This window comes from Petaurus breviceps, unplaced genomic scaffold, assembly GCF_028583685.1.
Source record: "Petaurus breviceps papuanus isolate PSGF00001 unplaced genomic scaffold, PetGlider_PUasm1.0 189, whole genome shotgun sequence".
Classification (NCBI taxonomy): Eukaryota; Metazoa; Chordata; class Mammalia; order Diprotodontia; family Petauridae; genus Petaurus; species Petaurus breviceps.
Genome location: NW_027185809.1, coordinates 46,888,644 through 46,913,896, shown reverse-complemented (window position 1 = coordinate 46,913,896; position 25,253 = coordinate 46,888,644). Strand labels below are relative to the sequence as shown.

The 25,253-nt window shown below is 37.2% G+C and overlaps 1 pseudogene; it reads right to left on the bottom strand.

Annotated features, from left to right (window-relative positions):
* Positions 1-15,159: 15,159 nt before the first annotated feature.
* LOC138163960 (aspartate aminotransferase, mitochondrial-like) overlaps positions 15,160-25,253 on the bottom strand; it is a 116,810-nt pseudogene continuing 106,716 nt past the window's right edge.

Sequence of the window (25,253 nt, the reverse complement as noted above, 5' to 3'; positions counted from 1 at the left end):
AAGGGCTTGGAAAATGATATTCAGGAGGTTGAAGGAATAGGATTAAAACCAAGAATCACCTAACGAGCAAAACTGTGTATAATGTTTTAGGGGAAAATATAGTCATCCAATGAAATAGATGACTTTCAAGCATTCTTGATCAAAAATAACAGAGCTGAACAAAAAATTTTACTTATAAATACAAGAAGCAAGAGAAGCATGGAAGGTAAACAGGAAAAAGAAATCATAAGGAACTTATTAAAGTTGAACTATTTACATTCCTACATGGAAAACCAATAATTGTAACTCATGAGACTTTTCTCAGTACGAGGATAGTTGAAGTAAATATGTGTGTATGTGTATATATATATATATATATATATATACATACACACACATAAATATGCATACATACAAATATATGTATATATGTATAGGAGGGTGTATGTGTTTCTAAATATATGTGTGAATGTGTATATATATGTGTATATGTATATATAGACAGACAGCACATGATCAGTTGAATATTAAGGGATAATATCTAAAAAATAAAATTAAGAGGTGATAGAGGAATATAATGAGAGGAGATAGGGAATGATAGAATAGGGTAAATTATCTCATATAATAGAAACAAGAGAAAACTTAAAATGGAGGAGAAGAGCAGGAAGGTGAAAGGGATTGGGTCAAGCTTACTCTCATTGTATTTGACTTAAGGAGGGAATAACATACACACTCAACTGGGTATCTTAAACTACAGGAAAGTAGGGGGTGGGGGGAAGGGGATAAGAGGGGAGATGATAGAACAGAGGGCAGATTGGGGAAGAGGGTAATTAGAAGCACACTTTTGAAAAAGGACAGGGTCAAAGTAGAAAATAGAATAAGTGGGGGGCAGGATTCGATGGAGGGAAATATAGTTAGTCTTTCACAATATATCTACTATGGAAATGTTTTGTGTTACTACACATTTACAACCTATATTGAATTGCTTATCTTCCCAGTGGAGGTGAGTGAGGAAGGAAGAAGGGAAAGAATTTGGAAATCAAACTTTTAAAAACAAATGTTAAAAAAAAGTTTTTTGCATGCAACTGGGAAATAAGATATATGGGCATTGTGGTATAGAAATCCATCTTGCCCTACTAGAAAGTTAAGGGGGGGGTGTAGGGGAGGATATGACAGAGAGCAGTTTGGGGGAAGGGGTATACAGTAAGCTTGCTATTTTGGGGTGGGTGTAGGAGAAAGACAGGGAGAAAATTTGTAATTCAAAATCTTGTGGAAATGAACGTTGAAAACTAAAAATGAACAAATTTTTAAAATAATAAAAAATATAAACAAAAACTTTTCAAGATTTTTGGTTTCTAGGGAAAAAATAATGCATGTTTATAGCAGTTTGAATTAATAGTGAGTGGGCAGCAACAGTGAAAGAGAATAATATTTGAAATTTGGTTTTGATTTAATAGGAAGTTATCAAATTGTTTTTTTAAAAAGAAATTGTATTTTTTACTTCCTAGAATGTGTATGTGTGTGTGCATGTGTGTATGTGTTTTTTCCTGGTTGTTCTTGCTCAATGTTCCTTTCAGTTCTTCAGGGAAGCAAATGCTTTCCACAACAGAAATGATCTTTATTGAGTACCAAAGTTCCTAGAGTGATATAATATTTTCAATTGGGAAAAAAAAAAATAGGTCAAAGCTAAATCTTTCAGAGTATTGCAGAAATTTTACTGACTAGAAGAATTTTACTTATAACTAATGTTTATCCCTAAAGAATTCAACTTATTATGAGGGATGACTATGTTTTGATAGTCATAATACATTTTTGATATTCAGTTTTCAATCCACTGCAATTCCTTGATCTTTTAAAAAATGAATGTTTTCTATCCATGTTTTCTCCATTTTATACTTTGTTGTTGTTTTATTAGCTCAAGAAGAAAATTCTGTACTTATATTTATGGGATTTCATCTTTAGTTCAATAATACCAGTCTGCAAATTTTTTTTAATATTGATTCTCTAATATAGTGAGTTAATTGTTCATTTCTTATTTGTGACATTTGGAAGTTTGATAAATAACTCATCTGTGCCTTGAATCTAAATCACAAATTTTTTTTTTTTACAGAATGCAGCTATAGAGAAAAAATGCAATGCTCTGCTTGAGACTCCTATTCATATTGATAAAAATCCACTGATGAACCTTTTTATGGGCCAGGTCATTAACTAGTTCCTAAACAATACTCTCATGCATTTCATCTTGCCCGCACGGATATTGTGGAATACTTTGTCAAATTTTTGGATGAAATGTAGATTATATTTCTACAATGCTGATTCTGATCTATTAATCTACCACCATTATTTAAAAAAGGAAAGGGTAAAAAAAGAAACATAGGTACCCTACTGCAACTTATTCATAATGAATCCATGATGGTTTGTAGTGCTTACTTATCCTTTGCTAAGTGCTCACAAACCATTTTTAAAAAATATATAAAGCAAACAAGGGTCCATGTGCTCCATACATTTGGAATTTTACTAAGAGCAGGTGTCAAGCTCACCAGTTCATACTTTGATACATAGTTAGTATGACTTTTGGAAAAGAATAACAAATATGTTTTCTCCAATCCCGCAGTATTTTTCCAATTTGGCACATTTTCTCAAAAATCACTTGAATATAGTTTCATAATAAAACCTGCAAGTTGTCTGAGAACCTTGGGATATTGGGATATTTTGTTCATAATTCAGGTCACCTGAACTCATTTGAGGCAGCTAGAGGTTCACTTAACATCTTTTTAGCTACCTCGGGTTTCTGTGGCTTATTTTTCTTTCATTTTGAAGTATTTATAATTCAAAGTCCAAAAATCATTCTTTTTAGTAGAGAAAACAGAAACAAAATAGGAATCATGTTGTTAATAGTATAATGAAACAAGCATTGTGTCAAGATTCAGGGGATTGACCTCAAATTCTGACTACCACTTTTGGATAATTCACTTACTGTGACACTATATATTTTGTATATTTAGGAGGTTGGTCTAAGGTCCCTTGTAGTTCTAAACCTACAATCTCATTATGATCTTCCTTCTGTCTGTCATATATCAGTATCTTCTTACCTAGCAAGGGACTTCCCCCCTTTCATGATATTTCTTTTGCCTGTGACATAGTTATTGTCACTATTGGATGACATATTTATATAGAGACAACTCACAATGGCATCTAAATGTCCTGAAGGTACTCTTTGCCATCTAGGAACATTATACTGTGTCACAGTATCCTTTTCCCACTTGCTATAAGTTTCAGTGTTGTGCTATATTGTAGTCATTAACAATCGGTGGTGATGCCAGAAAAGCCCTTTTTTTGTAAGAAATGTCGTTTATGCTATTCAAAAGTGAAATGTTAGCAGTGATAGATTTTATTGAGGCATCCATTTGTTATAAAGATTTGAGTATAACAACAATAATCAGCTTTCCTGAAGCATAGTAGTTTTTAACATTATTATAATTTCACACGTTCTCCTATTCTCCCCCCCCACCCCTTTCCAGCTTTCCAGTACCTGATTCTCAAATTTTCCAGGGAAGAGAGCCACATGGGGCTGTTACTGTACTTGTGGGGACAATTAGTAGGCACCTGAGAAGTCAGCACAATTGGGACCTTGCCATATTAGCCAATGAAATGACTCACAGACATCCCCCTCCCCACCCTCATCCCTGTTACATCTAGCAAAAATCTACCATAGCATAGTTTAGAATTTGGTTAGCAGATGTCTTTCAACAATTAGTCATTTTTTTCAGGTTTCTTTGACAGACTTGCTCTTTAAAAGTCTCCAGACCACTTTTGTTTTATATTATTAAAGGCTACCTCACAGCCAACAGGGAAAAATATGATAAACAATTTAAAATAATTGAACAAATAATCAACTAATCTTCCTCAATAACACCTTTGAATGAGTAACACAACTAGATCTTAATTTTCTACATTTGTCTTCAATGTTAAGTGAACTTAATTTTTTTCAATGTTCATGAATAAATTGGAAACAGAATAGTTTACTTCTCAATTCCAGTCACATGTATATCCACTGATGTGTACATTACTTTGGACATCTACATTAGTCTCTATGAACCCAATTGAAAAAGGTGTATAAATGCTAAGGTAGTTTAATTCACTGGCAGAGTGAAGCATATTATTCAAAACACTGATGCTGAAGGCAATCACTTTTCTTTCTAGTTCACCAGCAGTAGATGATAAATTAAAGATTTTTTCCATAATGCTCAGTTTCAACCTCTTGTATAGGCAGAGTGTGATTTGGGCTGTCCAATCACTTAATTATAAAATATTGAGGTTATTGTCTGCTTTTTTCAAGGGTTTAAACAAGATTTGGGTATATTTAGGCTAACTATAGAGCATTTTTTTTTAACTTAACTTGTCTGACCTTCTGGATAGAGCCTTGAAAAATCATCAAATAGAGGGACAGAGTTTTAAGGGTCAGAATTTCAAATGGGATTTGGTCTCCTTGAAAATGAATTTGATCCAATAAGATCAATCTAATCCACAACCTTAGGTACTGAGAATGGGTTGGAATAAAACTTAACTAAAAGAACAAAAAACAATTAATATTCTTTCTGAGTTAGTAAGTTGATCTGTTTACCAAGATCACCATAGTTCAGCTTTACCCATATTTTAAAGGCACTGTTTTTTTTCTGACAATACTTAGTAAAAACAATACTACAACATTATTTATTGAGGAGTACAACCAAATATACGACACTATGACAAAGAAATATGCAGAACATAGCAAAGAGATGTTTACTGAGTTTAGGGAAGAACTATCTAACCCAGTTGGTCTTTCAACATTTTATTGATCCAGGTTATGTTTTTGAACAAAATCATTAAGTCAGAAGGAGGCTTTCTTGGGGAAAAACAATAACTTCTACTACAACAGGCTTTAGAATGAAATAGAGAAGACTATAAATCCATCATCGTCAAGAGCCACCCCTCCTTTTTTGGCTTCCTACATCTGTCCAATGCCTTGAACTTAATAAAACTGACAATTTACTTTGTTGATGAGGGTAACTCGGAGCTGAACAGGGCATGTCCAAAGCTGCCATTCCTGATTCTGCCACACCAAATGGGCTAGGACATTTCTTGGATTGCCTTGTGGATGATGAGCACCTTGTTACTTCTGGTTTCAGGACTGAAGAACTTGCACTTTGATATTACAAAGCATCCCTCTTTTTGGCCATTGAGCAGGACAAGCTGATGACTCAGTGGGCCTTTAAAAAAGGTCTTACTTGCCATTTCCTAAGGGATCTACTCTTTCATAAGTAGTTGGGCTCCCTTTCCTTATACTCTTCCTTTAGTGACATTCCTGTCTTAGCCACCTGGGGAAAATTAATATTAAATATGTAATTTGATAAACAAGAGCATAATTCAGTCTGTGGCAGACTCATAGTGGACTTGATTTATAAGAGTGCAGTTACTAGTAGCAGCAGCAGCAGCAGTAGTAGTAACAACAATGGAAACAATAGCAGCAGGAGGAACAATCATATTGAACTTTAGGGTTTATAAGGCACTTATACGTTTAAATTTTTGTTATTATTTTTTAATCTTCATAAGAATCCTGAGGTGAGTTGCTATTGTTTTTTCATAATTTACAAATGAGAACACTGAGGCCAGGAGAGATTAAGCGATCTTCCTAGGGTCACACATATAAGTAAATTTCTGAGGCAAGATTTGAACTCAAATCCTCCTTCCCCTAACTTCAGTATTCTATTTTGTCTGCTAGTTGCCAAACTGAAATGACAGAAGACATCAAGTATAAGGTCCTGTACAGTACCATTGCATCCTTATAACATTGTAGCAAGGCAGGGGCAGATTGGTGGCACAGAGGATAGAGTGCTGGCCCTGGAATCAGGACCTGAGTTCAAAATCCAGCCTCAGATACTTGAAACTTAACCAGCAGTGTGATCCTGGGCAAGTCACTTAACCCCAATTGCCTGGGGGAGGGGAGCATTATAGTAAGGCACCAGTATAATAATAATTATCTTATTTATCTCAGGTTGTCAAAAAGTAGAACTCAGTATAGAGAGCTAGGAGAGAAGTAAAAGTCATGAATAAATTTACTGGTTGGTTGTTTCATGTAATTTTCTGAAATTATTAATTTCATTTTGGTTTAGGTAAATTTTTTAAAATACTATTTTCATTCTGGTAAAATATTATTAAAAAAAATAAAAGTAATATTAACTTCTTAGTTCAACAAATATTGGACAGCTTATTTTTTGTGTCTTTGTGTAATGATCCCAGAAAACTCTCTACTTAACTGAACAGAGAGACTTAAACCCACTGAATCACCCTATCAGAGTAAGACCAGCAGTCATGCCTAAAAGCCCCTTTCCTGCTGGTGGGTACTTTGAATGTCAACTAGTTGCCAGTTGCCTATGAATCCTCACCCTATGACCCACTAGCATATCCCCATTAGTCTCCAGCTTCAGGCTCTTCACTTCTTTCCCCAATTCCTGGTCCTGCTATATCTAGATAAGAACTCAATAAAATGCTCACCAAACTTTATTAGTGCAAGATGCCCCATTACCTCTAGACCCCAGGCAGTATGCCCAGTTCCACCAAGGTCTCCAGAGGACCTTACCTATTTCCACCATTTTCCTTTACAGTTTAATAAAACTGGTTTTCTTTCTTGTCTTGTGTGGTTTATATTTCCTTTTATTGGACCTTGGTATTTTGAACCTTTTGTAAGTCAGGATTAAAGAAGCCTGGGCAGAGGAAAGATAAACAGAAGGTTAAATTGGATCCTTTTTTTGAGGAGTTTATCATTTCATTGGATAAAAAGGATAACATTGATCAAGAATTCAAGTGATTAGAGGCAATATATGATTACGTGGCAAATTGATTGTACAGATTGTACTTATATTGAGGGTGTTGGACTCGGTAGGCTTCAAGGTCCCTACTAGGGTCCTGACCATGGAGGAGATATAAGATTTATATGATGAGAGGTCAGAGGAAATGACTAAAATAAAACCACAGAGACAAAAATCAGTAACATATACTTGGCAAGGGATATGTGGGTATAGTGAGTAAATGAGTCATGTTGGAATAGAGTATTAATATGTTATATTTGTAGGTGAGGGACAGGAATGAGACATGTGAGAGACTTTGGAGGAAGAATTAGAACTTGGTAACTGGATTTGAGCAAAAAAAAAAAACAGTAGGGGCACAAGATGTTGGTGGTTTTGAATTTGGACAATTAAGAGAATGGTGTCACTATTGAAAGAAAGAGGGAAATCTGAAGAGACTGATGATGCAATCTCCATTGCTAGACTATTGTCCATGCCTTACTGACTACATATAGGTTTACATTTCAGGGCTCTTTCTTCTCATCTGAATTTTGCTTTTTCTTTTGGTTGCTCTTCTACAATTTGGTAATGTAGTAAATGTGGCAAAGCAGCTCCCAAGGGTTCAATAATCTTTTCTATGCAGGCAATTCTCAGATCTAAATATCATTCCCCAATTTCTCTCCTAGTTTCATTAATACATTGCCAACTGCCTCCAAATATATTTAACTGAATATCTCATAGTTATTTCAATTTTTTTAAAAACTGAAAACTCATTATCTCTCAGACCCCCAAACCCTCCCTCTTCCTAACTTCCCTGTTTCTCTTTTCATTAGATTAGTATGATTTAGTATTGTAGTATAATTTTTGGATAACAGGAATAAAAGAATCTTTTATAAAGTTGTATATTTAAAGATGAAATCTTATCTTTGAAACAAATGTTTTAGCTATGCTAAAAAGTAATTTTATTTTCAAAGTTTATATTATTTAGGCAAATGTCTCCTTTGTCTTAATTCTACTTCAAAAATTTGGAGAGAAATTGCATTTCTTTGCTATTAATTTAATGGTAATACAAGATTATTGGTAACTGAAGTTTATTGTGTATTTCAAGTGTTATATACTATACTTACATTATAAATAACTTGTCTTCCAGAATCATAGATCAGATGAATTTGATTTTCTATCATAGAGGCTATATCATCATCATCATCATCATCATCATCATCATCATCATCATCATCATCATCATCACCACCACCACCATTGACATCTCATGCCCCATCAATGGTTTCACTAGGGGGATATATGAATTTGGCCCAAATTTAGCTCTTTGCTCATGTTATTCATTATCCTCTTAAAAGCTAACAAAACTACCAAGTCCTTTAAATTTTATTGTATTTATTCAAAAGTGCAATACACAGATGATAAGTGTATCAGCCATTTTAGCGAATTAGTTATACATTCTACCTCTTGACTAGTGTTGCTTCTTATTCCTTAGCCTTAAATGGTTTAGTATCAGATGATCATTAAATCAATTAACAAACATTCACTGTGTCTGCTATGTGTGAAGCATCATGCTATGCATGGTCCCTGAAAAAGACGGGGGACACCAATGTGGAAAATCTTAATAGCCTGAGTATACTATTTGATGGGACCCATATCATGTATATATTTTGCATAATATAATGCATTGAATCCCTAATCAATGCAAAAGAAAAAAATGAAGGAAAATACAATTGTACCAATTGAAATCTTAAATGTAAATGTATTCAAAAAATAAATAATAAAAACAAACTAAATAAATAAAAGAAAATGACAGAGATAATAATACAATGCTTAACAATTTGTGCCTTATAAGAAACATCTTAAACATTTGCAGCAAGGTGGCACAGTGAATAGAGTGCCAGCCCTAGAGTCAGGAGGGCCTGGGTTTGGATCTGGCCTCAGACGCTTTAACACAAAAAATAGCTGTGTGACCTTGAGCAAGTCACTTAACCCCAATTGCCTTCCAAAAAGCAAATAATAATAATAAATATGAATAGAGAAAGAAAATGAACCTCTGGGTCAAAACTTATATACAAATGATGGAAAAGGCTATCTAATACAGAGAAAGAATGACAGAGTCTGAATACAGATTGAAGCAAACTACTTGCTCTCTCTTTCATTTTGTTTCTTCTTCCTCATTATTCATTCCATTGCTTATAATTCTTTACAACTTGACTAATGTTTAATGTGAAGGTATATGTAGAAGCTATATCGGATTGCATGTTGCCATGGGGGAGGGGAGGCAGTGGTGGTGGGGGGAGGAAATTTGGAACTCAAAAACTTGTGGAACAGAATGTTATAAACTAATAGTAAATAAATTAAAAATAATTAAAAAAAACTTATCAGAATGATGCTACCAGATAGTGTAAACATAAAAGTTATGGTATCAAAAGAGATAGATAGTGAAACTACATTTTGCAAAGTGGAACAGTAGTCATTGAAAAGGCAAGCAATTCAGTATAGGTTATACATGTGTAATTATACAAAACATATACATAAAAGTCATATTGTGAAATAAAATATAGACAAAAAAAGCAACTCAAGAAAAATAAAGTTAAAAAATATGTTTCCATCTGTATTCAGATGCCATCAGTTCTTTCTTTGGGGATGGATAGCATTTTTAATCCCAAGTCCTTCAAAGTTGTCTTGGATCACTGTATTTCTGAGAGTAGCTAAATCATTCACAATCTTACAATATTGCTGTTTCTTTGTACACAGTACATTTCACACTGCATCAACCCATACAAGTCTTTCTAGGTTTTTCTGGGAGCATCTGTTATGAGAATGGGAATCTGAAGATCTTCCCTGCCCCTTGGCCCTTTGATAGGCTTAAGTGACTCTGAGAACCTTCCCAGATTTGAAAATATGCTCTGCCCCCTAATAGGCTGAATGTGGTCACATGGAGCCTCTGGCAGAAGGCTTGATTTTCAGGAATGCACACACTTTGTTACTTTGTTATTGGGCAGTGGGTCAAGCCAGGAGAAGGCTATATATACCTTGATGTGAGATTTTGCTTTGTAGGTAACTTTGGGAAGAGTTGTGTGATTTGGGCAGATGAGACTCTGGGCAGCTGTTGAGCCCCACAGCTTTGAAAACCTAGATATTGGTGCTTCCTTCTCTGGTAACTAGCTAGGTATGGATGTAATGGTCAGATAGCTGGAAGCCTTCTGCTTGTAACTTCTGTTTGTAACTTGTTTGTATTCTCTGAAGTTCAGGGCGCTGACTTTTTTCCCCTGAACTAGGTAAATGACATATGTTTGATTAAAGCAAGATTGTTAACCCATTTTCAGTTGCTTTCCTTTAGAAAAGCAGATCTAAGAACCTATCCTAGCAGCCATCCTGGGTATATACTAGGGTGCTTGCTGCTACAGCATCCTACTCACAGCATTTCTTATAATATGATAGTATACCACAATTTGTTCAGCCATTCCTCAGTTGATGGGGTTCCCCTCAATATCTAATTTTTTTGCTCCCAGAAAATATCTGCTATAAATAATTTTGCACATATAGGTCCTTTTCCTTTTTCTTTCTTTATCTCTTTTAAGATACAGATCTAGTAGTGATATTGCTAGGTCAAATGGTATGCATGATTTTATAGCCCCTTGAGCATAATTCTGAATTGCTCTACAGAATGTTTGAATCAGTTCATCAGTTTGCAATTCCACCAACAGTGCATTATTGTCTCATTTTTCCCACATTCCCTCCAACATTTGTCATTTACCTTTTCTGTCCTATTATCTAACCTAATAGTTATGAAGTAGTACTTAAAAATTGTTTTAATTTGCATTTCTCAGAATAATTTTTTCACCTGCTATAGATACCTATGATTACTTTATCTGAAAATTGATGATATCCTTTGATCATTTTATCAATTTTGGAATGGCTCTTATTTTTATAAATTCGACTCAGTTCTGTTTCAGAAATGATGCCTTTATCAGAGACACTTGCTCCAAAATTGCTTTTTTTTCAGTTATTATTACTATTTCCCTCCATCCTATTCACCTCACCCTCATTTATTGTATTTGCTCTCTCTTTTCACCCTGTTCCTCCTGAAAAGTGTTTTGCTTCTGACCACTCCCTCCCCCCAAACTGCCCTCCCCTCTATCACCACCCTTCCTCCATCCCCTTTCCCTCTTACTTTCCTGTAAGGTGAGATAGATTTCTATACCCAATTGCATGTATGTGTCATTCCCTCTTTGAGTAAATTTTGATAAGAGTAAAGTTCACTCATTCCCCTTTACCTCCCCTTTTTTTCCCTCCACCGTAAAAACTTTTCTTGCCCCTTTTATGTAAGATAACTTACCCCATTCTACCATTCTACCTCTCTTTATCTTTCTCCCAGTACATTTCTATCTCACCCCTTAATTTTATTGTTTTAAATATCACTTCATATTCAACTCACATCTGTGCCCTCTAAATGCCCTAATAAGGAGACCAGTTTTATAAGTTAGAAATATCATCTTCCCACATAGGAATGTAAACAGTTTAACCTTATCAAGTCCCTTATGATTTCCCTTTCCTGTTTACCTTTTTATACTTCATTTGAGTCACTGCCAATTAATCTTGCATAATAAATATTTCCATTTAAATGAATTTAAATATCCTAAATACCAAAATGATTTTTCATTCATTTCTAAGTCTCTATCAGGTTTCCATTGTTATTTTCCATTGTTTTCCATTATTATTCATTTTTTCTCTTTTATGATGGTATTATATAATTTGTCCTTTACTTTTTTTCTTGTGCTATTTTAAGGGAATTCCCTGGATTTTTCCATATTTGTTAGTCTTAATTGGATTAAATTAGTACTTCACATTCACATACCACAAAGTAATTAACCATGCCTCTAATTGTGGGGCATTTTGGTTTCTTCTAGTTCTTTCATATACATACATATATAGACACACACATACACATACGCATACACATACACTCATGCACAATCCATGAAACTCTTACTATAGATACAGATCACTCTAATAAAATTTTATAGCAATGATAATGTAGTATTCTAATATTAGTGACTATAAATGTTTGAGTGCTATTAGTTTTACACAGTTTTCAATAAACACTTATTGGATGCCTACTATGTTCAAAGTAGTGTAATAGGCCTTGTGGGAGATAGAAAGATGAAAAAGAATAGGTTTTGCTCTCAGGAGTTTCTCATCTAATTGTTGGTTAATAAATACTGATTAACTGCCTACTAAGTTCCAAACATTGTGTTAAGCACTTCAGATAAAGAGGCAAAAACAAAGAAAGAAAGAAAATAACCTCTAAGCCCTTGAGGAGCTCACAATCTAATGGGGGCAAACAATAAGTAGACCAATTTGTACAAACAAGTTATATATAGTACATAATAAGTAGAAAATTATTAAAAGAGGGAAGGCACTTGAATTAAGAGGAGTTTGGAAAGACTTCCTGTGTAAGATGGAAGATAAATGTTTATGAATAGCTATACTACAAAGTATAATTTGATAAGATTTATGAGAGGTATGAAATATAAATACAATGGCTGTTATTTAATATAAGGTGAGACTATGGTGAACCAGGTTTGAAAAACAAGGCTCACAATAGCTGAAATCGTCTTCCCTTCTCCCTTTCTCCTCCCTCCCTCAGATTTGTTGCTACCTTCAAAAGGCAGATGGAATTTGCCCTTCCTAAAGAATTGTAAGTTAGGGTGAACTGTGTACAGCAAGTCTTTCCCTCCACCTCTTTCTCCCTCCAATTTTTATAGCTAACAACTTCTATCAAGGTTTATTGGAAACAATTTTGCTTTAGAGGCCATACAGGACATAGTATTAGATGTAGCTCTACTACTTACTACCTCTGTGACTTAGAACAAGGTGTTTTTTTTTCTTTTTTGCATCTCACTTTCCTTGTTTGTAAAGAATGGGGTTGAACTAAATGGCATTTAAGGTCTTTTGCAGCTCTAAATCTCTGATCCTAGATAGCTCTTAGACTAAAACAACAATGCCTTAAGGGGGGAAAAAGTTGCTAGTGTGGGAGAGACACCAGTACAATGCAATACTGTAGTGTCTGGTTGAATCCTGCCCAATATTCTAGGAGGATTATAAAAAGATTCCCTAGTTGAATGTAGCTTGATTTATTGAAATCCTTTTCTTCCTTCTAGAACTAGGTCCAAAATGAAGTTTTTCCTAGTTGACCTAGAATACATACCTTTCAAATCTCGTATTCTTCTCTGCTGAAACTCTCCTACATTTTTCACCCAGATTTTAACCCAAATTCTAGTTACTCACGAAGACGCTTAATTTCCTTTCTAGATTCAAATTTTTTGAGGGCAGGAATGACCATTTTCCACTTTTGTTTTATATAGTCAAGCATAAAAGAGTCACCTAATGAATGTAAATCGATCTGAATTGAATTAGGATCCTATGATATTTGGAAGAAAGAAAAAAACCCAAAGGTTATCTAATCCAATACACTTATTTTATAGTTTAAAAAACCAAACAAACTTAAATTCAGAAAAGCACCATGATTTAACCTAAAGCTATAGACAGTGTCTGGGGAATGAAAACTTCTCAGAATGTGTATTAGAATTTGGTGTCAGTTTTGATTGTCAGCTTCCCCCTTCCCCCTTCTTCCCTCCTCCTTTCCCTTGCTGTCAATCAGCATTAAGCTCTTAGCCCCTCCCTTGTTCACTTTGGCATTTGCCGAATAAGGATAGGTATATTTGCATTGGGTATTCCCTATTTCCTTGTTCTTTGTAAGCCCGCCTCCCAGCCACTGAGGGATAGTGCCAGCTTCCCTATTATTTGCCCTTGGGGAAGATTTTCACTCTGAGACTTGAGGCCACCTCAATGGGAGAAGGGGGAGGGGCTTGACTGCTTTAGGGTATAAATTCTTGTTCTCTCTTTTGTAACAAACCTCCTCTCCTTGATTCCCTGATCTGTCATGGCGAGGACCACCTGTCTTCTCTGGGGTGAGTGGGGGGGGGGGGAGGGAGAATAAAATTTCCTGTTTTTGTCCTGAGAAATCTCTGTTTTCTGGATTAAATTTTAAATGGGGTTTTTCATCCCACGTAACAGTAAGTAGCAGAATAGGAATTTAATCCCAGATTATCCAACTCCAAAGCCAATGTTCTTTCCTGGAAAAAAAAAAAAAGAAAAATTGAAGGAGCTGGCTTGTATAACATGGTGTTAAAATCTTTCCAAGGATATAGGTCAGAGACGTTCATGCTTTATTGTTGTTGTTCGTTTTTGTTTTGTTTTGCTTGTTTAGAGTTTGTTTTTTTTTTTTCCAATCTACAACGATTTTATTGTAACAGAGAAAGCAGGCTGCATAAAGGCCTCCATGACTACAATGGAGGGTGGTCTTTTCCAGGCTGAAGTCTGAACTCGGCTACAACACAGAGAAGCTTACAACCACAGCTCAAAATACCCATCTCCCAGGACTGCCTGCCCCATACAGACTTGTCATAAATAGGCTATTTATCGCACAACCATGTTGCTGAGGTCTGGTGGGGAGGTGGCATAAAGGTGACAATTACGAACTTTACAATGATGCTCATTTTACCACATGCTCCTCCTCCATCCATTGCTGAGAAAGGGGAGGAGGGAATGCTGATTTCTTAAATTATATTTTACTTAACTTTTCAAGTATATGGGTCCTCATAGGAAGGGTTTGAAGGTCAAATCAAACAGGGAGAGAAACTAGGGCAGATTTGGATCTTTGGGTCAAAGGGAAGAGACAGCAATAAAGATAGGGGTTAGGGGAAAGTTAAAGTCTTAGCTATCTGACTGGTGAGAGCCACCTCCCATTTCCTGTTATTTCTTAAAGCCAAGAGACTGCACAACAGTGATCTCAATGGTCCAAGGTGCCTCCATCAGTCATGGGAGGCCAGGAAGAAGTGGGAGTCAGAACTGGGTGTCTTCTTTGGAAGCTTTTATCACCACAGAGATTTTGGTTACATGGGCTAAGTGATATGTATTACCTAGATTAAAGCTTTTGAACAACATTGTAATACCAGGAGATCTAAGATTAGGGGAAGAGGAAAGGGAGAGAAATTCTGTTTTTTTGGTAGAGTTTCTGTAAACATAAAATTTTTTGGAAAAGTTGTGGAGGATGGGATGGGGAGTTTGGGTTAGACCCACAAAGCACCAAACACTAGTTTCAGATGCCTTTAGCCTACTCACAGGTCTTGTTCTGAGATACTTTCAATGGCTGAGCATTAAGCATTGTGGTTGAAAGGAATTCTCACACCACTCCTATCTTTGCCAGCTCAATCATCTCTCTGAATCTCAAATAGCAGAGTCTGCAAGTGGGAAGGTCATCTCTGCTCCATCTCACCAGGGAGAGTTATTTGTTGACTTGGTGAATGGCATGGATAAGGTATCTTACATTGCCCGAAATGACCCCTGCTACAGCCATCTTTTGTCATATAGATGGAGAATTCCTTGGTCAGCCATTCTACCTGCTCAGGTTTCAGGTTTGTGAAACAAAACATGCCAATCTGGTCAGTGATGTGCTGCCAATTGTGGGAGAAGCCCTCTTTTTTGAGGTTCAAAATCAGATGAGTACACATGCTAATGATACAATCTGCCATGCCTTTGATCTCCTGCAAACACTGACTCCTCAGATCAGGACTATTCAGGATCTGGGCCCCATTGAGAGGGGGGGTTGGAATACATGGGATGAATTAGGATTTTCAACTGGGATTCTACCCTTTTGGCTTCATCAATACCTTTACAAATCATGGTAAAGGATCCCACACATTCACCATACAAGCCCATGTTCTTGGCATATGACTGACAGAAAGAGACATTAATGCCCTGATCAATGAAGTGGCAAACAGCCCAGGCATCCTTGTCACCATCTCCACTGGCAAAATACTGGTATGCCATGTCAAAAAAAAGGCAAAGAGTTTCCTTTGCTTTATCAAGGATGCTATTTCTTTCCACTGTTCAGGATGAGGATTGACTCCATTGGAGTTGTGAGTACAGGAATGCAGAAGGATAACACTTTGCCAAGATTCTGGTGAATTCAGAGCCTTGGGGTTGTAGTAGTGATAGCCATTCAGCTGCATGCCAGCATCCCTGAAGATGGGGGTGTGATTTCCCCAGGATGGTTTTGGAAGATAGACATCCCAACTGAATTTGAAGAACCGTTGAAGAAAACTGGCTCCCACTCTCAACGCTCCAGTTCCAGAAATTGTCTGTATGGTGACACATCATTTGCTTTTCAAAACTTTGTTATTTTCACATAGGGCCAACTCTATTGAGGCCTTGCAAAATTCAGCCAGCCCTGCAACAGGCAGGTACTGTTTGTCCATGTTCTTCCCTGCAATCTGAGCCTTTGCCTTACAGAAACTTGGAAGAACATAAAGTTTCCCATTGTCATCTCAGTAGGTTTTTTTTTTTTTTAAGGAACTAATATCATCACTCAATGATGTCTTAATTCTTACATGAATTGAATTTCATTGAGGCAGAAGTGCAAAAGTTATCAGCCTTACTCTCTCTTTCCAGTGTCATCAAAATTCAGTGGCAAGAGAAAGTCAAATTGACTGGTGATAGTCTGTAATGAAGGGAATGACCTTGACTTCGGCCACATTCACCGAAAAAACATCTACACCTACCATTGGGAAGTCTTCACATGCTTGGAGTAGGCATCCCCCTAACTCACTGATGGGTTTGAGGCCTGCTGGTTACCCTCAACTTGGTTTAGTCCATCTACTGAAAAGGTAGCCACAGGTTAGAACTGAGTGCCAGGTGGATACCAAAGTTGAATGGGCAACCCTGAAAAGGGCTCAGAAAACTCTCACATCAGAGATGATAGTCCTCCTTGGACACCTCATACACCACACATGCTGTAATGGAATGGGAATTTGAAGATCTTCCCCAACTTGAAGATATATCCTTCCCCCTAATAGGCTGAATGTAATCACATGGAGCCTGTGGTGGGAAGAGTTTGTTGAAGGGTGGACAGGACCTCACAGGAAGCTTTCCAGCTAGCAAGCTTTCCCGTCAGAGCAGCTAGACAGTGGAAGAGAGAGGACACACCCCAGAGAGACAGTTAGGCTTGTGAGTAAATTTTGGTTTGTGGGAAGACTAAAAGATGTTGTGGCTCTGTGCTATTATGGCTTATTAAATTCTTTCCTACTATAATGGAATTGGCTTATTGGTTTTGGGATTTGAATTTCTGGTGTCTGAATAATTGTTTTTCTTCTGTCTTCTATATGGAGTATCTGTTATATTTTGTGATTGAACACTATGTCAGCATATTTACAGTGGCCATCAGCCCTGTGAATATTGCATTGGCATTATACATACATGCACACATACAGAGACATACATGCATATATATTTATGTTTATGTATACACATATACATATACATGAACATAGTGGGAATCTTTGAAAAACAGCATACACTTGACAATCTACAATAAAAACATTATTAGATAGCATCTTGGTGGAGTGGGAATGTCAGTGACAAATCCTGGTTAATTCTTATTGACCTTGTTTCTCTAAGCAGTCATTGAGGCAATAAGGCCTCATTGCCTCTCTCCTATTCTTTGAAAAAGATGAGAAAATGAATTAAATGACCGTGAATGGAAGTTTAAACCCTATTGTTTTTTAAGCCTGTGGGACAAAGATAAAACTCCCCCATCTCCAAGCTTGGGGAAAAAAAAAAAAGAAACCCATGTGCTTACTTTCTGTATTACCAAATTACTTTGTTAATTTAGGGGCAAGAGTTATATTCATATCTAAGTTCATACTGTTCCTGAGACCAAATAACCTCAAGTTAATTTCAGTGTTGCTCAGTTACTAATTGAGTGTTTTATTTTAATATTGGAGATGACAAAAATGACAGTTTCTAGAGCTTTCTGTATCTGGTAACAGCTTTTGTTATGTGTAAGATATGTTTATGAAATATAAGTTGAGGACAGCTTGATTTTTTGTTAAATTAAGCCAGTTGGAAATTGTGCTCAAAAAAACAAAAAAAGAATAAATTTTAAGCCATTGACAAGGAGTTCTTTTATACACAACCACTTCAGATGTTCCATTTTTGTATTTAGTGGTTGGATCTAATTGCACTGAAAATAAGGCTTTCATGATAGTGGCAGGCAATGGAGTGGAGTCAAGTGATTTGGGCGACTCTCTTGATTGTTAAATTCAAATGTTCATTACCACGAAATATGAAGCCAGCAACCTCTTCTAGTCACAAGGGAAATGGCCCTGTGGTTTAACACAACAACAACAAATTCTATTTGTTTATAGGCTAGATCAAATGAATGCGTTCTTTTAATTTGTTGGATTCTTTTCAAATCTGGCTTATGGAAGAGATAGATTGCCAAAAAATGATGTTTTTATCATGAGAAAATGGTCATAAATCAAGGGAGAGGAAGGCAGCCCTGGGACCAGCAGTAATTCAACTGACCAAACTCACTGAAAAGGTGGTATTGAGGAGCAGGAAAGAGGTTTTTTCTTGAGTTAGGTACCTTTCCAGGAGGTACCATCCCAGAAAAGAAAATAGTATGACCAGTGTAAAATAAGAAAACTCTGTATGTATAATTGACGCATTCATAATCATTAAAATTCCAAATTCAAGATATGGCTACAGATTTGAGAAATTTGCTTTCTAAAGACTACCTACCTAATGTCCTTAGAATGCTGGTATAGGAAATGAAATTTGTTCATTTGCCATTTTCTGTCTTCAACTTAATAGTATTCTTTTGACTATTTTCTAACTGTGTTTTGATTCAGCCAAAGCTATTGATAAAAAATAAAACATACAAGCAAAAAATAAAACAAACAAATAAAAACTACATTCTGAGGAATGGGGTAATAACTATTTGATATTAATGCTAATTTTTCATTTCAAAGCAACCCCCTCTAAGATATCATATTCCAATATACATGTAGGCATTGGAATAAATTGAATATTGAAATATATATTAGAATATTTGGGTATGTTAGAATACTTTAAAAATACAGAATCCATTCATTTTTAATAAACTTTAAATGCCTATTTTGTGGTACTTTGTGGAAGGAAATTGTTAAGTATAGAAAGAAAATAAAAACCCTCTCTGCCTTCAGTAATCATACATTGTTTTGACAGTGAGGGGTACACATAAGATACATGTAAGAAATGTCAATTTTAAAACAACTTTCTGAGAGACTGTCAAGTAATCTAGACAAGGAGATAGCATGGGCAAAGTCAGGAGATGGGACATGGAATTCAGAGAATAGCTAGTAAATTATTTTAGTTAAAAGACAGAGAGAAGGAATAATATGAAATATGTCTGGGAATGGAGGTGAAAGACAGACTGTTGTTCAGTTGTTTCATTAGTATATGACTCACTCTTTGTGAGCCCAGTCGGACTTTTCCTGGCAAAGACAATGGGATGGTTTGCTATTTCCTTCTTCAGCTCATTTTACAGATGAGGAACTGAGGCAAATAGGGTTAAGTGACTTATCCAGGGTAGGTAGTATGTGTCTGAGGACAGATTTGAACTCAGGAGGATGAAATTTCTTGACTTTAGGCCTGGTGCTCTACCACTATACCCTTAACAGACCACAGAGAATTTTAAATACCAGCCTGAAGAGATTTTGTTGCTGTTTGTTTGTTTTTGCTTTTTGGAGGAGGGAAGGCAGAACAATTGGTGTTAAGTTGATGGGGTGCTTGGGTTCTATATTTGTAAAATCAATTTGTAAACTCAATTTGTAATACCAATTTGTAACATCAGTAATGGTGGGGTGCTTGGGATCTATGTTTGTAACATCAGTTTGTAAAATCACATTCCATCCCCCCCACCCCTTTAGCTTCAGAGCATTAACTCTGCCCAGCAACAACTCATGAATTGTTTATCTCAGCTGGAACAGTAACAAGCTAGTCCTATGAATCCTTCACAAAAGTATCCATAAACATTCCAGCTTAGGCAACTATTATCTCCCCCTTGTATAGTGTCTCACTGTCCCCATGAATCCTTCAGTACCCTATCTGTAGGTTGACTCCTTGGCTGCCTCAATGAATCCTTCAGGACCCTATCTCGGGGTTAACTCCTTAAGAGCCTTGGTTCCCAGACTTCAACCTTGTCAAACATGACACTGATGGGTGGCAGACCGAGCACTTCTCAGTCAGCCCTTGACCGATAGCTGACTTAGTGACGTTTCAAGCCTAAAACCAGACCTCCAGGTAGTCCCTCCTTGAGCTTTTCCCCAGTGAATCATGGGCAACACAACTGGGCAATTACATTAAAAATGCATGTTTCTTTAAACACTGGCCCCACCTTAACTCCTCCCTAATCCCACCCTTAATCACCTAGTTAGCATAATTGGCATGGGTTCTACCATGTTTCCCCGATAATAAGACACTGTCTTATTAATTTTTTTGGACAGAAAAACACCAGAGGGCTTATTTTCAGGGGAGGGCTTATTTTAATGAACATTGACAGCAATTTTAATAAACAGGTAAATGTGAACAAAAAAAATGTACCTTTATTCAATAATGATCATGTCATCTTCTTCAACAACATCGTCATAAGTGTCCATACCCTGAATTCCGTCCCGGATGTCTTGCGCCTCCATTTCCTTCAGAAGAAGTGTACCCAATCTGTCATGCCCAGCAATATAGCTCTCTTTAAATGAATATGTCTTGTCCAGGTAACCTGCTCGTAGTGCCTTGGTGACACAGCTGTCAGTAATTTTATCCCATGACTTCTTTACCCAAGTCACGACTTCTTGCAGACAGGGCTTCACAAAGTTTCCACGCTGATTTCTTTCCATTCTATTTTCAATGTAGTCATTGACTTCCATGTGCAAATGGTCCTTGAATGGCTTGTTTATTTCAATATCAAGGGTCTGGAGATAGGCAGTCATTCCTGCAGGAATCATTACTTGATCTATTCTTCTCTCTGCAAGGAAGTTCTTCATTTCTTTAGCAGGGTGAGTGCTGGCTGAATCCCAGACTATCAGACCTCTTTGGTTATGTTGCATAACAAGTGGCAGCATTAAATCAACCCACTTTCTTATAACGGCTTGTGTACACCAGGCTTTTTCGGTTTCAAGAAAGTAAATGCCAGATACACATTCAATCTTATCTTTCTTGCCCTTACTGATGATTAGAGGTATGGCTTTCTTTCCATCCAAATGAATTGCCAAAACACAGGTGACCCATGCACTTTCATAGCCAGTGGTGGGAATGTAGATTGACATTGCACCCCTGTGAGGAATTGTTGTTTGAGATCCTTGTCCCATAAACACTGCAGTTTCATCCATAGCAATCATATTGCAGGTTTGGTATTTGGAAATGTCGATACCATCAATAAAGGACTTGAATGCAAGTGCACGTTTAATAACTTCAGCATCTTCCAGCTTAAACAGTGTTGTTGATCTTCTTAGGGACAGTTCATACCATTGAAGGAAACCATCCAACCAGTGTTGTGATGCTTTGAATCCTTCTGAGACCATTTCAAACTCTGGTGCCATTGAAAGGGCAAATGCTTGAATATTAGCCCTGCGCACAACCAAGGCCTTTGCTCTCCTGTCAGCAATCCATTCACCAACGAGGATCTCCAAGTCAGGATATAAGGGCTGCCGACCTGATCCAGACCTGCGCTTTTTCCCTTTTCCCTCATCCACCTGTTGATTGAGGTTATTATAATCTGCTCTCCATTTTCTGACCATTCGAAGATCCAAAAGTTTTTCTTTACAGAAAACTGCAAGATTCTTGCCATGTGACTCCTCTATAATTGCTTTCTTATGCTCAACAGTATACGGTAGCTCTTCCTTTTTGTACTCATGTCTGGGGGTCAAAACAGACAGAATAATAAAATTATGACCATCAGTCCTTCTTTTCACTCCATCATGCCCCCTGAGTTCTTCTTTTTTCCTCCATCATGCCCTTTTTATCCTCCATCATGCCCCCTCACTCCCGCTTACATACCGGGTTTTTATGTTGTCCTGCCTCAGTTCTCCTCCGCAGCACTGCTCTCAATGGTGCCAGCAAGTAAATCACTGGGGAAGAACAGGATGACGCGCTCAGTGCTGCAGCTCTGATTGGATGCAGCTCTGAGCGCGGCGTGCGTTTCACCGGGTGGGGGGGGGACAGTGCATACAGAGGGTACCGTAATGTAGCGTGTAGCGCAGGGGATCACCTTCACTACAGTAGCAATCTCAATAGGGCTTATTTTCAGGGGAGGGCTTATTTTAGAGGAATCTTACACAGTAAGGGGAGGGCTTATTTTTGGGATAGGTCTTATTATCGGGGAAACACGGTACTATGGATTATCCTATAAAAATCTTAATTCTACCACTTTGAGGTTGCAGGTCCCCAAAAGGACTCTTGCCTGCTGTAAAGCATAAAGTAAACTTTTACAACTCTGACTCCAAGTTTTCTTGGGCGTACTGAATTCTTTCAAGACTGAATCGAAGGCTTTCTGGTCTTAGATAAGATCAGAGTTCCTGCTGAGCCTATTGTGAGCCATCCCTCCTCAAAATGACTTGCCCAAGGTCACTGGGCTAGTAAGGGTTAAGTGTCTGAGACTGGATTTGAACTCAGGTCCTCCTGACTTCAGGACTGGTGCTCTATTTACTGTTCCCCAGCCCCCCACCCAGGCTGAGGAATTTTAAAATTTATTCTAAAGAAGATGTCATGGAAAATATTTTAACAGAGCAATATTTAAAGCTGAAATGAAACTTTAGTAGAAAAAAAATCACTCTCCATCATAATATATTTATAAATATAACAGAAAATTTATAAATATATCACATTGCACTGTATCACACTAGATGTCTGAGGGACAATCATAGTGTTAGATTATGTTTATAAGTGATTATTGATTGAAATGATTGGTAGGTAATCAAAGAATTGGCCACTCAACTTGCCAATTCAGTCAAAATGGTCAAAGCAGTTATATGCATAAAAATACACTTAGAAAGAGATCAAGATAATTGGATTCAAGTTGTTGGTAACTTAATAATGTTCTAAGGAGAGACATACTTGTTAACATCCAGAGCATTTCTTTTCTTTTGTTTCTTCTACTTAACCCTGTTTTCTTCTGGTTTTCTTATAGCTGTTTAAGATTGAAATTATTTCTTCAGATTCATTGATGGGTTGGATAAAAGAGCAAGGACTTTTCTGTTAGAATCTTCCAGTTTGTACCTCTTCTACCCAAAGTTACTAGTGCCTTTTTATGGCTTATTGTAGCATCAAGACAAACTACATCCTAGGTGCTAGTTACTACAGAGGTGAGATATAATTTCTGTACTCAGAGTGAATTAAACATAGTGATATAAGCTTTTCCCTTGATCATGAAAGACTAAGGATGGAGAGGAGAGATAACCATTGGGAAGTTGGGTGGTGATGGTGGTAGTTGAAGAGGTTAACCACTAAGATGGTTGGGATTTCTCTGGAGACCCCAAAATACCAACACTCCAGGTTCTGCTGAATGAATTCGACTCAAGTCTTCTCAGCCAAAGAAAAGTAACATTTATTAAAAGTTCGCTTGTATTAGACACAGACTAAGTCTGTGCTAGGTCATTCTATGGTGCTCTCACTATTCTATGGCATTCTATGGTCCTCTCACTCTTCTATGGTGCTCTCACACCACATTGTGTGAGATGGGGTCTTATATGTGAAGGTTGTGGGAAGAATCTAGGGGATTCTGGGGATCCAGGAATCTAGGTCTAGAGGAGGAGTTTGCGGAGGATCTTCAGGAGAAGTTAATGAGGTCAATGAGTGATTAGGAGTGGGAGTTAGATGGGGCGGCCAGGTAGCACAGCCAGGAAGAGCACTGGCTCCAGTGTTGAGAAGACCTGGAGATCGAATCCTGGGCTCAGACACTTAGCACCCACCCAGAAACACCTGGCCGTGTAACCTTGAGCAAGTTACTTAACCCCAATTGCTTAGGAGCGGCCAGGTGGCTCAGCGAGTAAGAGCACCGGCTCCAGTGTCGGGATGACCTGGATCAAATCCGGGCTCAGATACTCAGCACCACACCCAGAAATAACTGGCCGTGTAACCTTGAGCAAGTTACTTAACCCCAATTGCTTAAAAAAAAAAGAGTGGGAGTTAGAGGAACAATAGAGGGCTAGGCTAGTAACTAGGCTGGTAGTTAGCAGTTAGTAACTAGGCTAGTGGTCTGGATCCAGCCACAAGGTAAGGCTTATGCCTCATGCAAAAGCCTCATCAAATGAGCAATTTAATTAAGAATCCAAGGGAGGTTCCCAGGGCCTGTACCTCAAGGACTCAAGGAGAGCTGGAGGGGACTCCCAGAGCCCATACCTCATCAGTAGTGATATATTTTTTCATTCCTTCAAGAGAGTAAAGAGTTGAAAGTAGGGGCGGCTAGTTGGCACAGTCAATAGAGCACCAGCCCTGGAGTCAGGAGGACCTGCGTTCAAATCTGGCCTCAGACACAACACAAAAACTAGCTGTGTGACCTTGGGCAAGTCACTTAACCCTAATTACCCTACCTTCCCCTCTCCAAAAAAGCAAAAAAAAAAATAAAGTGTTGAAAGTAATATACTTGTTTTAGCTCAGCTAATAGTCAAGTTTGTGGGGCTTCCAATGAGAAGGGAGAGTCTGTAAATAATAAACTTCTGGTGTACTTCTTTCAAGTAACTGTGAGGCATATTAACAATAAGGCTGTTAACTGTCCCCAAGGCATGTTGACTCTAGTAATCTTATCCTAAAAGGCTGATGACTTTTCCCTGAAAAAGAAGAGGGAAGATTTTCAGCAGTGTACTACAAAAAATAAAGAAAGGTAGCTTAGAGGTAAGGAGTGGTAGGAAAAGGAAGTACAAAAATGATTATGCAGTAGTACTGGTAAGAGAACTCTGGGATCATGTTAAGGAATTGCAGCAGTTAGATCTGACAGCAACTGAGATGGACAATTAGAAGTCTAGGAGTATAGATATTCTATGATGTGATACAAGGCAGATGGAAGGAAGTCCTTCCTTGTCTCTGAGCATGAGTTTTCTGGGAATTTCTGGGAATTTCGTGACTCCCCCCCACCCCCCACTTCACCCATGTGAGCTGTGGGAGTGATGGCCATTTATGTATGGGGATTGACAATGATCCTTCTGAATGAATGCCCCTTGATTTTCCTTCCCATTCTACTACAGTTAAATATTTTGTTTCTTGCTTTATGGCCCCTGCCCAGTTTATTGGTAGCATAGGGATTGGATTGGAACTCAAACTCTATTTTCTCCATCCATTGAAAAGAAGTAATCTATGATCAACAGAGGTGAGTGAGATACTTGTTTTTAAAGTTTTAATTTTTACTCAGTATTGATGTACAGTCAAAATATCCATTTTTAAGCAATATCTAAATAAATCTTTCATATGTTTTCATGTTTGTTGTCTATGAAGAATTTAACACATTTAATAATATAAATGTTTATTATCAAAGATAATCACTAGTAACATATTTTGTAAACCATTTATAGG